This window comes from Sorex fumeus, unplaced genomic scaffold (genome assembly GCF_029834395.1).
Source record: "Sorex fumeus unplaced genomic scaffold, SorFum_2.1 ptg000122l, whole genome shotgun sequence".
Lineage (NCBI taxonomy): Eukaryota > Metazoa > Chordata > Mammalia > Eulipotyphla > Soricidae > Sorex > Sorex fumeus.
Window position 1 is genome coordinate 33,863,900 of NW_026606179.1, and position 11,038 is coordinate 33,874,937.

At 41.2% G+C, this 11,038-nt stretch overlaps 1 pseudogene; it reads left to right on the forward strand.

The window, feature by feature from the left end:
• The first annotated feature begins 4,359 nt into the window (after positions 1–4,359).
• On the forward strand, positions 4,360–10,576 carry LOC130043686 (40S ribosomal protein S27-like; annotated as a pseudogene).
• Positions 10,577–11,038: the final 462 nt, after the last annotated feature.

Sequence of the window (11,038 nt, forward strand, 5' to 3'; positions counted from 1 at the left end):
TCTACCCCCGCGTCTGGCTGTTCCTCACCGAGGCCCCTTGGAGGGGAGCGGGTTGAGCTTTCCTCCCCGCCCTGACCAGGGCTCCGGCAGCCGAAGACCTACAGGACCAGCCACCACCATGCTGAGACCACTCTCCGCACACATGAAGGTACTGGCAGAGGGACAAAGCCACGTGGGTTCTGGGGCCGAGATCTCCAAGCCTACTCGATCAATCAACATAATCCATCATATCAACAACAGAAAAGATAAAAAGCATATGATTATATCAATAGATGCAGAGAAAGCATTTGACAAGATCCAGCACCCTTTTATGATGAAAACCCTAGCCAAAATGGGTATAGAGGGGACCTTCCTCAACATAATTAAAGCCATCTACCACAAGCCTACAGCAAGCATCATCCTCAATGGGGAAAAACTGAGAGCCTTCCCTCTAAGATCAGGGACGAGACAAGGATGCCCACTCTCTCCACTGCTGTTCAATATAGTACTGGAAGTACTTGCAATAGCGATTAGGCAAGAAAAAGATATTAAGGGCATTCAGGTAGGAAAGGAAGAAATCAAGCTCTCACTATTCGCAGATGATATGATACTCTACTTAGAGAACCCAATAACCTCCACCAAAAAACTCCTAGAAACAATAGACTCGTATAGTAAAGTTGCAGGCTATAAAATCAATACCCAAAAGTCCATGGCTTTCCTATATGCAAACAGTGAGAGAGAAGAAAACAACATGAAAAAAAAATCGCGTTCACAATTGTTCCCCAGAAAATCAAGTACTTAGGAATCAGCTTAACTAAGGAAGTAAAAGACCTGTACAAAGAAAACTACAAAACGCTACTTCAGGAAATAAAAGAGGACATGAGGAAATGGAAAGATATCCCCTGCTCATGGGTCGGGAGAATTAACATTGTCAAAATGGCAATACTACCGAAAGCATTGTATAAATTCAATGCAATCCCTATAAGGATACCCACGACATTCTTCAAAAAAATGGAGCAAACACTCCTGAAATTTATATGGAACAATAAGCCCCCACGAATAGCTAAAGCAATTCTTGGGAAAAAGAAAATGGGAGGAATCAACCTCCCGAACTTCAAACTGTACTACAAAGCAGTAATAATTAAAACAGCATGGTACTGGAACAAAGGCAGAACTGCAGACCAATGGAACAGGGTTGAATACACTGACATCTCCCCTCAATCATATGATCATCTAATCTTTGATAAAGGTGCAAGTAATGTGAAGTGGAGTAAGGAAAGCCTCCTTAACAAATTGTGCTGGCATCACTGGATGGCTACATGCAAAAAAATGGGCTCAGAACTCGGCCTAACACCGTGTACAAAAGTAAGATAAAAATGGATTAAAGACCTCAACATCAGACCAGAAACCATAAGGTACATTGAAGACAAAGTTGGCAAAACCCTCCATGACATTGAAGCTAATGGTATCTTCAAAGATGCCACGCCACTGGCCGAGCAAGTGAAAACAGAGATAGATAAATGGGACTATCTTAAACTAAGAAGCTTCTGCACCTCCAAAGAAACAGTGACCAAAATACAAAAACAGTCTACAGAATGGGAAAGGATATTCGCCGAATACACATCTGACAAGGGGTTGATATCCAGGATATACAAAATACTGCTTAAACTCCACAAGAAGAAAACATCCAACCCCATCCAAAAATGGGGCAATGAAATGAACAGAAACTTTCTCAAAGAAGAAATCCGAATGGCAAAAAAGCACATGAGAAAATGCTCTACATCATTAATCATCAGGGAGATGCAGATCAAAACCACAATGAGATACCATCTCACACCTCAGAGACTGGCCCACATTCAAAAGAACAAAAGCAACCGATGCTGGCGTGGATGTGGCGAGAAAGGGACACTCCTTCACTGTTGGTGGGAATGTCGACTGGTTCAGCCCTTCTGGAAAACAGTATGGACGATTTCAAAAATTAGAAATTGAGCTCCCATTTGACCCAGCAATACCACTCCTGGGAATATATCCCAGAGAGGCAAAAATGTATAGTCGAAGTGACATCTGCACTTGTTTGTTCATTGCAGCACTCTTTACAATAGCCAGAAACTGGAAGAAACCTGAATGCCCAAGAACAGATGACTGGTTAAAGAAACTTTGGTACATCTACACAATGGAGTACTATGTAGCTCTTAGAAAAGATGAAGTCATGAAATTTACATACAAGTGGTACAACATGGAAAGTATCATGCTAAGCGAAATGAGTCAGAAAGAGAGGGATAGACATAGAAAGATTGCATTCATCTGGGGGATATAAAGTAACAAAATATGAGATTAATACCCAAGAATAGCTGAGATCAGCACCAGGAGGATTACTCCATAGCTTAGTGGCCAGTCGGGCATTCTAGAGGAAAGGGCAGCTCAGACAGAGAAGGGAACACCAAATAAAGGGTTTAGAGGACCCTCCCAGGAGGGGAGATGCATGTCGAAAGTGGACTATAGACTGAACATGTTTGCCACTCAATGCCTCTTTTGCAGACCACAACACCCAAAAGGAGAGAGAGAACACAGGGGATTGCCCTGCCACAGAGGCGGGGGGGGGGGATGGGGGGATGGGGGTGGGGGGGATATTATCCATGGTGGTGGAAAATGGGCACTGGGGGAGGGATGGGTATCTGATCATTGTATAATCAAACCCAAGCACAAAAAAGTGTAAATCTACAACTGTACCTCATGGTATTTCACTAATAAAAAAAAAATTAAAAAAAAAAAAAGAAAGCTCAGCTTTACCAATACCCCATGCTGTGAATTTCAGAACTAAAAAAAAATATTCATTCAAAAGGACATATGCACACATGTATTCATTGATTCATTGCAGTACTCAGCACAATAGCTAAGATATGGAATCAACCTACATGTGCAACAACAGGTGCATGTAGAGACAATGGAATGCTATGCAGCTTCAAGGAAGGATGAAGTCATGCAATTCACTGCAACTTAGATGGAACTGGAGATTATCATATTGAGTGACGTGAGCCAAAGAAGAACAAATGCTGGATGACTTTACTCATCTGTGTTTTATTGAAGAATATCAGGAGGAGGGAATAACTGAAAAGGGAGAATACTCAGATTACCCTTCACTCTTCATCAAAGAAATTAAAAGAACAGGGAATAAAAGAAACTGAGTGGGTCAGGGGGAGTACAAAGAGAAAGACAAGAGGTAACAGGGAAGGGGTCAGAGGCCTTAAAAACATAGTGGTGTGGTCTGTGTGGTATAGGCATATACATGCAAATATGTGGATATACCCATCCTCTTAAAAAGAGGGGTGTGTTGAGTTTCCCTCCCCACCCCGAGCAGAGCTCCAGCAGCTAAAGACCTCTGGAACCAGCCACAGCCATGCTTAAGACCACTCTTCACACATTTGGATGAGTCTCACACATGAAGGAATCAGCAGTAAAACCCAGGTGTGTGGGACCCTGGGCTAAGATCTCCAAGCCTGCTCGGATCGGGACTGGGCCTCCTCCACCCAGATCCCTCATCTTCCAGTAGCTAAGCATTACACCCACCAACTTCCCCTGGCACCATGTTATCCCATCAACGGCCAAGACCCAGGCACTATAAAACCCAGCTCCTGGAAGTGCGTGGCTGCAAATGCGGCTGAGCAACCTCTTATTATCTAGTTCTCACTCTTGGAGAATCCGACAGACTACCAAGTGTATGCTGGTACGGCAGAGTCCGGCATGCTCCCCGTGGCATATTCGATATACCAAAATCCAGTAACAATGTTGGGTCATATTCCCCTGACCCTGAAGGAGCCTCTAATGTGGCACTTGCTAAAAATCTCAGGGCTAGGATGAATGGAGACGTTACTGGTGCCTGCTCGAGGAAATCGATGAATAACAGGACGCCAGTGATACAGTGATACAGTAATGTAGATTTACACATATAAATTACAGACCCAAATGTAAGCGTTAGATCTAAACTACAACAGCCAATACTTTAAATTGTACCCACCAAGGTGACAAATGGGGAAGGGGTGGGTGGGAACTTGGGGACACTGAAAAATGGAAGTTGATACTGGCTGTGGGATTGGTGTTGGAAAATGGCACTCCTAAACCTCACTTATAAGCACTTATGTAAGTCATGGTGATGTAGCATTTAATTTTAAAACCCTTTTTAGGGCCTGGAGAGATAGCACAGTGGGTAGGGCATTTGCCCTGTACATGGCCAACCCAGGTTTGATTTCCAGCATCCCATATGGTCCCCCAAGCACGGCCAGGAGTAATTCCTGAGTTCAGAGCCAGGAGTAACCCCTGTGCATTTCCAGGTGTGACCCAAAAAGCAAAAAAAAAACAAAACCCTTTTTTAAAATTGTAGGTATGGCTAAAGAATTTAATTGTAGTCAATGGAACCTGGAAGAGCATGGTCTGAGTCACTTTGGTGCTTGACCCATAAATTTTTCTCTGTTATTCTTCTATTTTCTCATTTGTTCTGGTTGAAAGGGGTACATGTGGCCATCCCAACCTTATAGTCAATGGGCTGAAGATGAAAGAGCGGGAAACCTCTGAATATCTGTATGAACAGAGCTGCCCTCTACCCCTAGAAATTCTTGCCTCGGTCTGCATCACGAATCACAAATCACGACCATCCTGTTATTTGTCGATTGCCTTGAGCAGGCCCCAGTAACGTCTCCTTCGTCCATTCTCGGTCTGCATAAGGAAAAAATACATATCTACCAAATTTGTGTCATGATCTATGTCTGAGTCTATTTGGTACAGATGCTAGTATCTTATAACTTAAATAAGAACCTTTATATCAAAAGGGAACGATTTTCCACTGGGGTCAGATGTTCTGGGCTCTTCAGATTGCTTTGTCTTTCAAAGTCCTCTTGGAACAAAAGTTTGAAGCACAATGTGTAGGTATATATTTTTTGTTCCTAATAATATGAACTAAATTTAAGCCTTTGCTATAAATAGTTATAGCGACTATAAATTATAGTTAAAAAAAGAAAAGAAAAGGGGGACAGAGTAATAGTGCAGCATATAAGGTGTTTGTCTTATAAGTGTCTGACCCAGGTTAGATCCCCAACATCCCACATAGTCCCCCAAGGACCACCACTAATGATTCCTGTGTGCAGAGCCATAAGGAAGCCCTGACACCGCTGGGTGTGACTCTCAAACAAAAAAAATGGTAATAAATCAGAAGAGAAAAAGAAAGAAAAAGAGAAAGAAAGGAAAGAAAGAAAGAGAGAGCGAGAAAGAAAGAAAGAAAGAAAGAAAGAAAGAAAGAAAGAAAGAAAGAGAGAGAGAGAGGGCTGGAGTGTTAATACAGTGGGTAGGGCATTTGCCTTGCATGCAGCCAACCCGGGTTCGATTCCCAGCATCCCATATGGTCCCATGAGGACCGCCAGGAGTAATTCCTGAGTGCATGAGCCAGGAGTGACCCAAAAAGCAGAAAAAAAAGAAAGACAGAGGAAGGAAGGAAGGAAGGAAGGAAGGAAGGAAGGAAGGAAGGAAGGAAGGAGGGAGGGAGGGAGGGAGGTAAGAAGAAAGCGATCTCATTTCAAAAGCCAAAACTAAAAGCTAAAGAAAAATCCAAACAAACAAAAAAGAACAGAAAACTTAACATTTCCATCAAATTGTATGACAGACCTAAATTTTACCTGCATATTTAGCAAGCATTTTTTTTCACCTTGGTTTCCTAGGATATAAAATAGGAATAAACTTATTAATTGTTTAAGTAGTTTAAAGTATTCTTGTGTTTAGCATACTCTATGTGTTCAGGAGAAGTCATGAATGGAACTTGATCAACTGATCAATTTGCCTAACTGAAATATATGGTTGGCCTCCTGGGGCCAATCCTTCTGCTGGCACTTGGATTCCAGGGTCATTGATGGAGAAGCAATCAAGCTGTCATCATCAGAACAAAAGGTGAAGAGAAGTTTCCAATGAGCTGCAAGGACTGCATTTTCATATACCTCTCAGGGGTCAATCTGTTAGGCCCTGGCCATTTTCTTATTTACTCATTCATCCTTTCATCAGATGATGCAATGAACTAGACCCCAAAGATGAGTCTGGGGGAAGGCAAAGCTGCATAGAATATCAATAATTAAGACCATAACATTTCTCCTAGAAGAGAAGGCTTGAAAGGCGAGGCCTGGGTGCCTTCTATGAAAACATGAAACACATTGGCATTCAAATAGCCATGTCGTAAGTTCTTGCCAATTTTTCGTCTGCCTGAACTACAGCTGCATTTGGATTCTTTCAAATGGGCCTGCTGGGCTTGGCTTCTATGGGACAATCTGGGCCAACTTTGCCAGTTTATTTGTCTCCTCAGGAGATCTTCAAAATGGTTTCCACGACCAGGGGAAAACTACCACTCAACTATTCTGTAAGCAAGATTTTGCATAAAATTTTTTCATCTTTTAAACAATAGTTCAGCGGGTCGGGCATCTTCCTTACTCACGAACTACCTAGGTTCCATCCCCTATGTCCCAGATAGTCCCCCAAGTCCAACAGGAGTGATCCCTGAGCACAGAGTCAGGAGTAAGCCCTGAACACCACCGGGTGTGGCCTTACTTAAAACCACGAACAACAGTAACAACAACAAGAACTTCCCGCTTTTAAACATGAGCAACTTCTTGACAAAATGCTTATTTTCGCAGTACATGGTTTCCCAAACCCAACTGTGGGCCAAAGCTGGCACACAGGCCTTCATCCTGAAACCTCGGGTTTGTTTGCTGGCGGGAGTGAAGGAGACTTTGGCAGATCGTGCCCAGAGACTCACTAGTGGCAAATCTTTCATTGAAAGGAAAACAAATCAAAACAACAACAGGAAGGAGTCCCGGCTCTGGGACGAAAGCCATTCGACTCCCCCTTTTGTGGAGGGAGCCGGCCTGCCCGGGATCCCTGCGACACAAGAGCACCCTTCATCGTGGGCATGCCATGTCAATCAGCAATTTCCGCAGAGGCAAGACCCCTTCAAAGTCCTTTTTACCAATACGAATACTGTCCAAGTGATCGTTGGAGAGAATACACAAACAGACTGCAATAAAATTTAAAAAAAAATAACTTTAGAAGGAAATAGTATATTGGACGGATTCATTACAGAAGTTCAAACAAGGGCCCATATGTTTCCCTCCTCTTTATGGGGGAATATACAGAGTGCCTGTAATAAAAAGAGGGCAGAGAGGGGGGGGTGGAGAGAGACTTGCTTGTTGAGGCAAAGGATATGATCCAAACAGCAGATAAATAACCCAGATATCTTTATGATTATATAGGCGCATGCCTCCTGAGCCAGCAGAAGTTTCCTTGCTGATATACATTTGCAATGATGTTTTAATTAACATTGGCTGGCTGTGATAAGAAATGAATAGTTTTCCTGTCTTTATTTTCTGTCCATCTCCCCAAGCCTCTCCCCCCTTTTGTCTTTAAGTAAACCTATGAATTCAGTCCCGCTGGATATTAGTCTCTCTCAGAGTTTATTGTTTAGAATCAAAAGTCCCTTGTGATTTCCAGGTTGTCTGAAGGTTATATGGCAATGATACAAGAACTTACCCAGAAGTTATGGTTCCTTATAATTTAGGAGAATTACATTTATTCTCAGAGTATGTCCTAGGCTGTACACAATGTAAAATTTTATTTTATCTTTAAGATAATAAATGTTCCTATAAATCCCAGAACACATTAGCTGTTTTAGACAAGTTTTGGGGGGTCTGAATGGATGGAGAGGAAAGGAGGAACTTTTTCATACAGACATTTACACGTACATACACAATTGTGCCCTGGTTAAGTTCCATTATAGCATAGCCTAAATACCCTTTTAACTTATGATTTTTTCACACAAGCGTTGATTCATTGACTATCCTGCCAAAATCGTCAAATAATACAGTTCAGACTTACTGAAGAATAAGTAAATACTAAGGTGAGTTAAACCTTGACATTTCTGGTCTTTCTTTCCTTCTTTCCTTCTCTCCTTCTCTCCTTCTCTCCTTCTTCCTTCCTTCCTTCCTTCCTTCCTTCCTTCCTTCCTTCCTTCCTTCCTTCCTTCCTTCCTTCCTCCCACTCTCTTTCTTTCTTTCTTTCTTTCTTTCTTTCTTTCTTTCTTTCTTTCTTTCTTTCTTTCTTTCTTTCTTTCTTTCTTTCTTTCTTTCTCACCCAGCGATGCACAGGGGTTAGTCCTGGCTCAGGCACTCAGGAATTACTCCGGGCAGTACTTGGGGGATCATATGGGATACTGGGAATCAAACCTGGGTCAGCCGCATGCAAGGCAAATGCCCTACCCACTGTGTTATCGTTCCAGCCCCTTGACATTTGTTTTCCTTTACTTAACTAATTTATTTTTTTCGGGGGGGGGGGGGCACGCTCTACTGTGCTTGATTGCTATTTCTTCCTCTGTACTTAAAGCACTATGCTGATTTGAATCAAACCTGGATTCACTCTGACCCTGTCCTTATGTTTTAAAGGATTAATTAATGTGAATTAATTTACTTGTGCAATTGAACAAGCTCTTTTTCCTTCTTAATTTTTCCAAGAATATCTGCATGGTCTCTATATGAGCATAGAAATTTCATTTGAGCATGAAAAATTTAAGAACATACATAAAACAGAATGTGTATAATTTATAAAGATAAATAAAGAAAAAACAGAAAAATGGAAGGAAGAGAAGAAAGGAAGGAAGGAAAGAAGGGAGAGAGGCAAGGAAAACTCTGTCATCTTAGCTAAGGAGTTATGTGTTGCCATGATCTCTCTTGGACCACCTTTAAGATTTTCATCTATTTCTTTCCTTTTCTTTCTGGTTAACCTTAAGTTAAAGCCCTAATAAAATACAAATTTATGGGGATCAACCTTGTCACCAGCCTTTAATTACTGTCAGTTTCTCTTCAATTTCATCTAACTCAGTTTGGGCATTTAAAAATGTTTTATCACACTTTCTAGAAATTTTGTATATCTACCACCAAGCCAAATAATGACCATTTTGAAATCAACCCAGGCTTAAGACTAAGATCAGGTACTAAGATACAGATAATGCTTTGGAGAGTCTTTGCAGGGCCTCAACCCCTCATGTTTAATCAGGAAAAGCGGGTGGCGGGTCATGAAGATTAGGTTTAACCTTCCTGATATACATCAGATCTCTTGCCCTTTCAACCTTCCAGTGGTGTGAGGAGGCATTCTTTCTGAAACCCATAAATTAGAGGGCACGGTTTCTTTGCAAAGTATAATGACAAGATGACAGAATCCCCATGAAGCCTAGCTCTTTCCCTAGACATGAGATTTTTATTTATTTTCTTTGGAACGTTAAGCCACGATTGGTAGGTCAATGGGAGTCCTGCAAGAATATTTTTTTTTAATTGAAAAAAAAAAAGGTTCTGGTCATGAGTGCATTCTGCTAAGATTTAAGATGCCCAAACTCCCAAATGACTCTTCCTCGTTTACATGCTTGTTTCAAAATCCACTAAGTAACTTATTTAGGTTCTGAAAGTTATATACAATATAAATCCATCCAGGCTGAAGTAAAAAAATCCCAGGAGCTGTAAAGCTGGTTTCTATATTGTTTGGACATAATACTGTTCTCAAATGAAATCATAAGGGAATAAGGCACTTAAAATAGGGTGTCACATTTCAAGGTAATAAATAGCAGATTGATTCTACCTCCCAATTGATCCTGCAGTTTACTTATACACAAGATGGAAAATCAAGTACCAAAGCCACTGTGATTTACTTTGTAGAAATGAGACACTCAGTATTAGCTTAAGTGAATGCAAAGGGCAGCTCTGACAATTTATTACAGCTCAGTCCAAATGCAGTTTGGATCAAGTTGCACTATTGGCACACACACATATTGCTATGCTTTTAACATCTCTACAATTAGGCACATTTAGGGCTCTTTATTTCTTCACATACATTTTGTTATGCTCTTCAAACTAGACTTGTCATCCAACAACAGATTATAAAAAAAAAAAGTAGGGGAGGCATGTACTCACTTTCTTTGCTTGCCATGGATACTTTAAACAGAGGGAGATCATCTTGTCCCTCTCCAGGCCACAGTGGGTTCCACTATCTGCAAACCAGAATGGAGTCTAGTTGTTTGTTTTTTCAACTCCCATTTTCCTCCCCCTTTCAAGAGTATACCATTTCAGAATACAGTAGTTTTATTTTAAGAATTATAGGCTCATTTATCCAAGAATGTTTCAAAATTTTTCCAACATCTTTTGGGACATTCTGTTGGGAATTTTTTAACGGTGGGGAGGGGTTGATAAAAAGGTTAACTACACATTTCTGGCTATGACAACCTCCCTACAAGAACGTGCCTCTCGCCAAGGATGTTACCTTCATCCCTTTCTGGAGAAGGAGAAGCAAAAACTCAAGAACTGGCTGGTTCAGAGCCTCCACTCCTACTTCATGGATGTGAAGTGCCCAGAATGCTATAAAGTCACCACCATCTTCAGCTATGCACAGTTAGTAGTTTTGTGTTGGCTTCTCTACTCTCCTCTGCCACTCTACAGAAGGGAAAGCATGACTTACAGAAGAATGCCCCTTCAGATGGAAGCAGCACATAAGCTCCCTGAACCAAGATGAATGGAAACCAACTCAATAAACACATTTTGGATTACAAAAATGAAAGTTAATTCAACCTTGGGCTAGAGAGAGAGTACAGAAGGTAGGGTGCTTGCCAAGCCTATAGCGGATTTGTGTTAGATTCCTTGTGCCCCCCTTCCAGGAGTGATTGCTGAGCAGTCAGGAGTAAATCCTGAGTACCACTGGATGTGGCACACAAACAAAATAAAACAAAACAAAACAATACAAAACTGGACAAAAAGTACAAAATCATATCAACAATTCAACTTAATTTTTTATCAGTTACATGATAAACTAGGGTAAGAATGATCATCAACCCTTATCAATTACAGTGTTGTCAAATCCAAAACTGTTCTATCAAGTAGGTTCTGATATTATCGCCATTTTTCAAAGAAGAAACTGAGCTAAAAGAGACAGCACCAGAGTTAGGGATGCTATCCCTGACCTATCTGATTTCAGAACCTATGATCTTGTCTAGAAT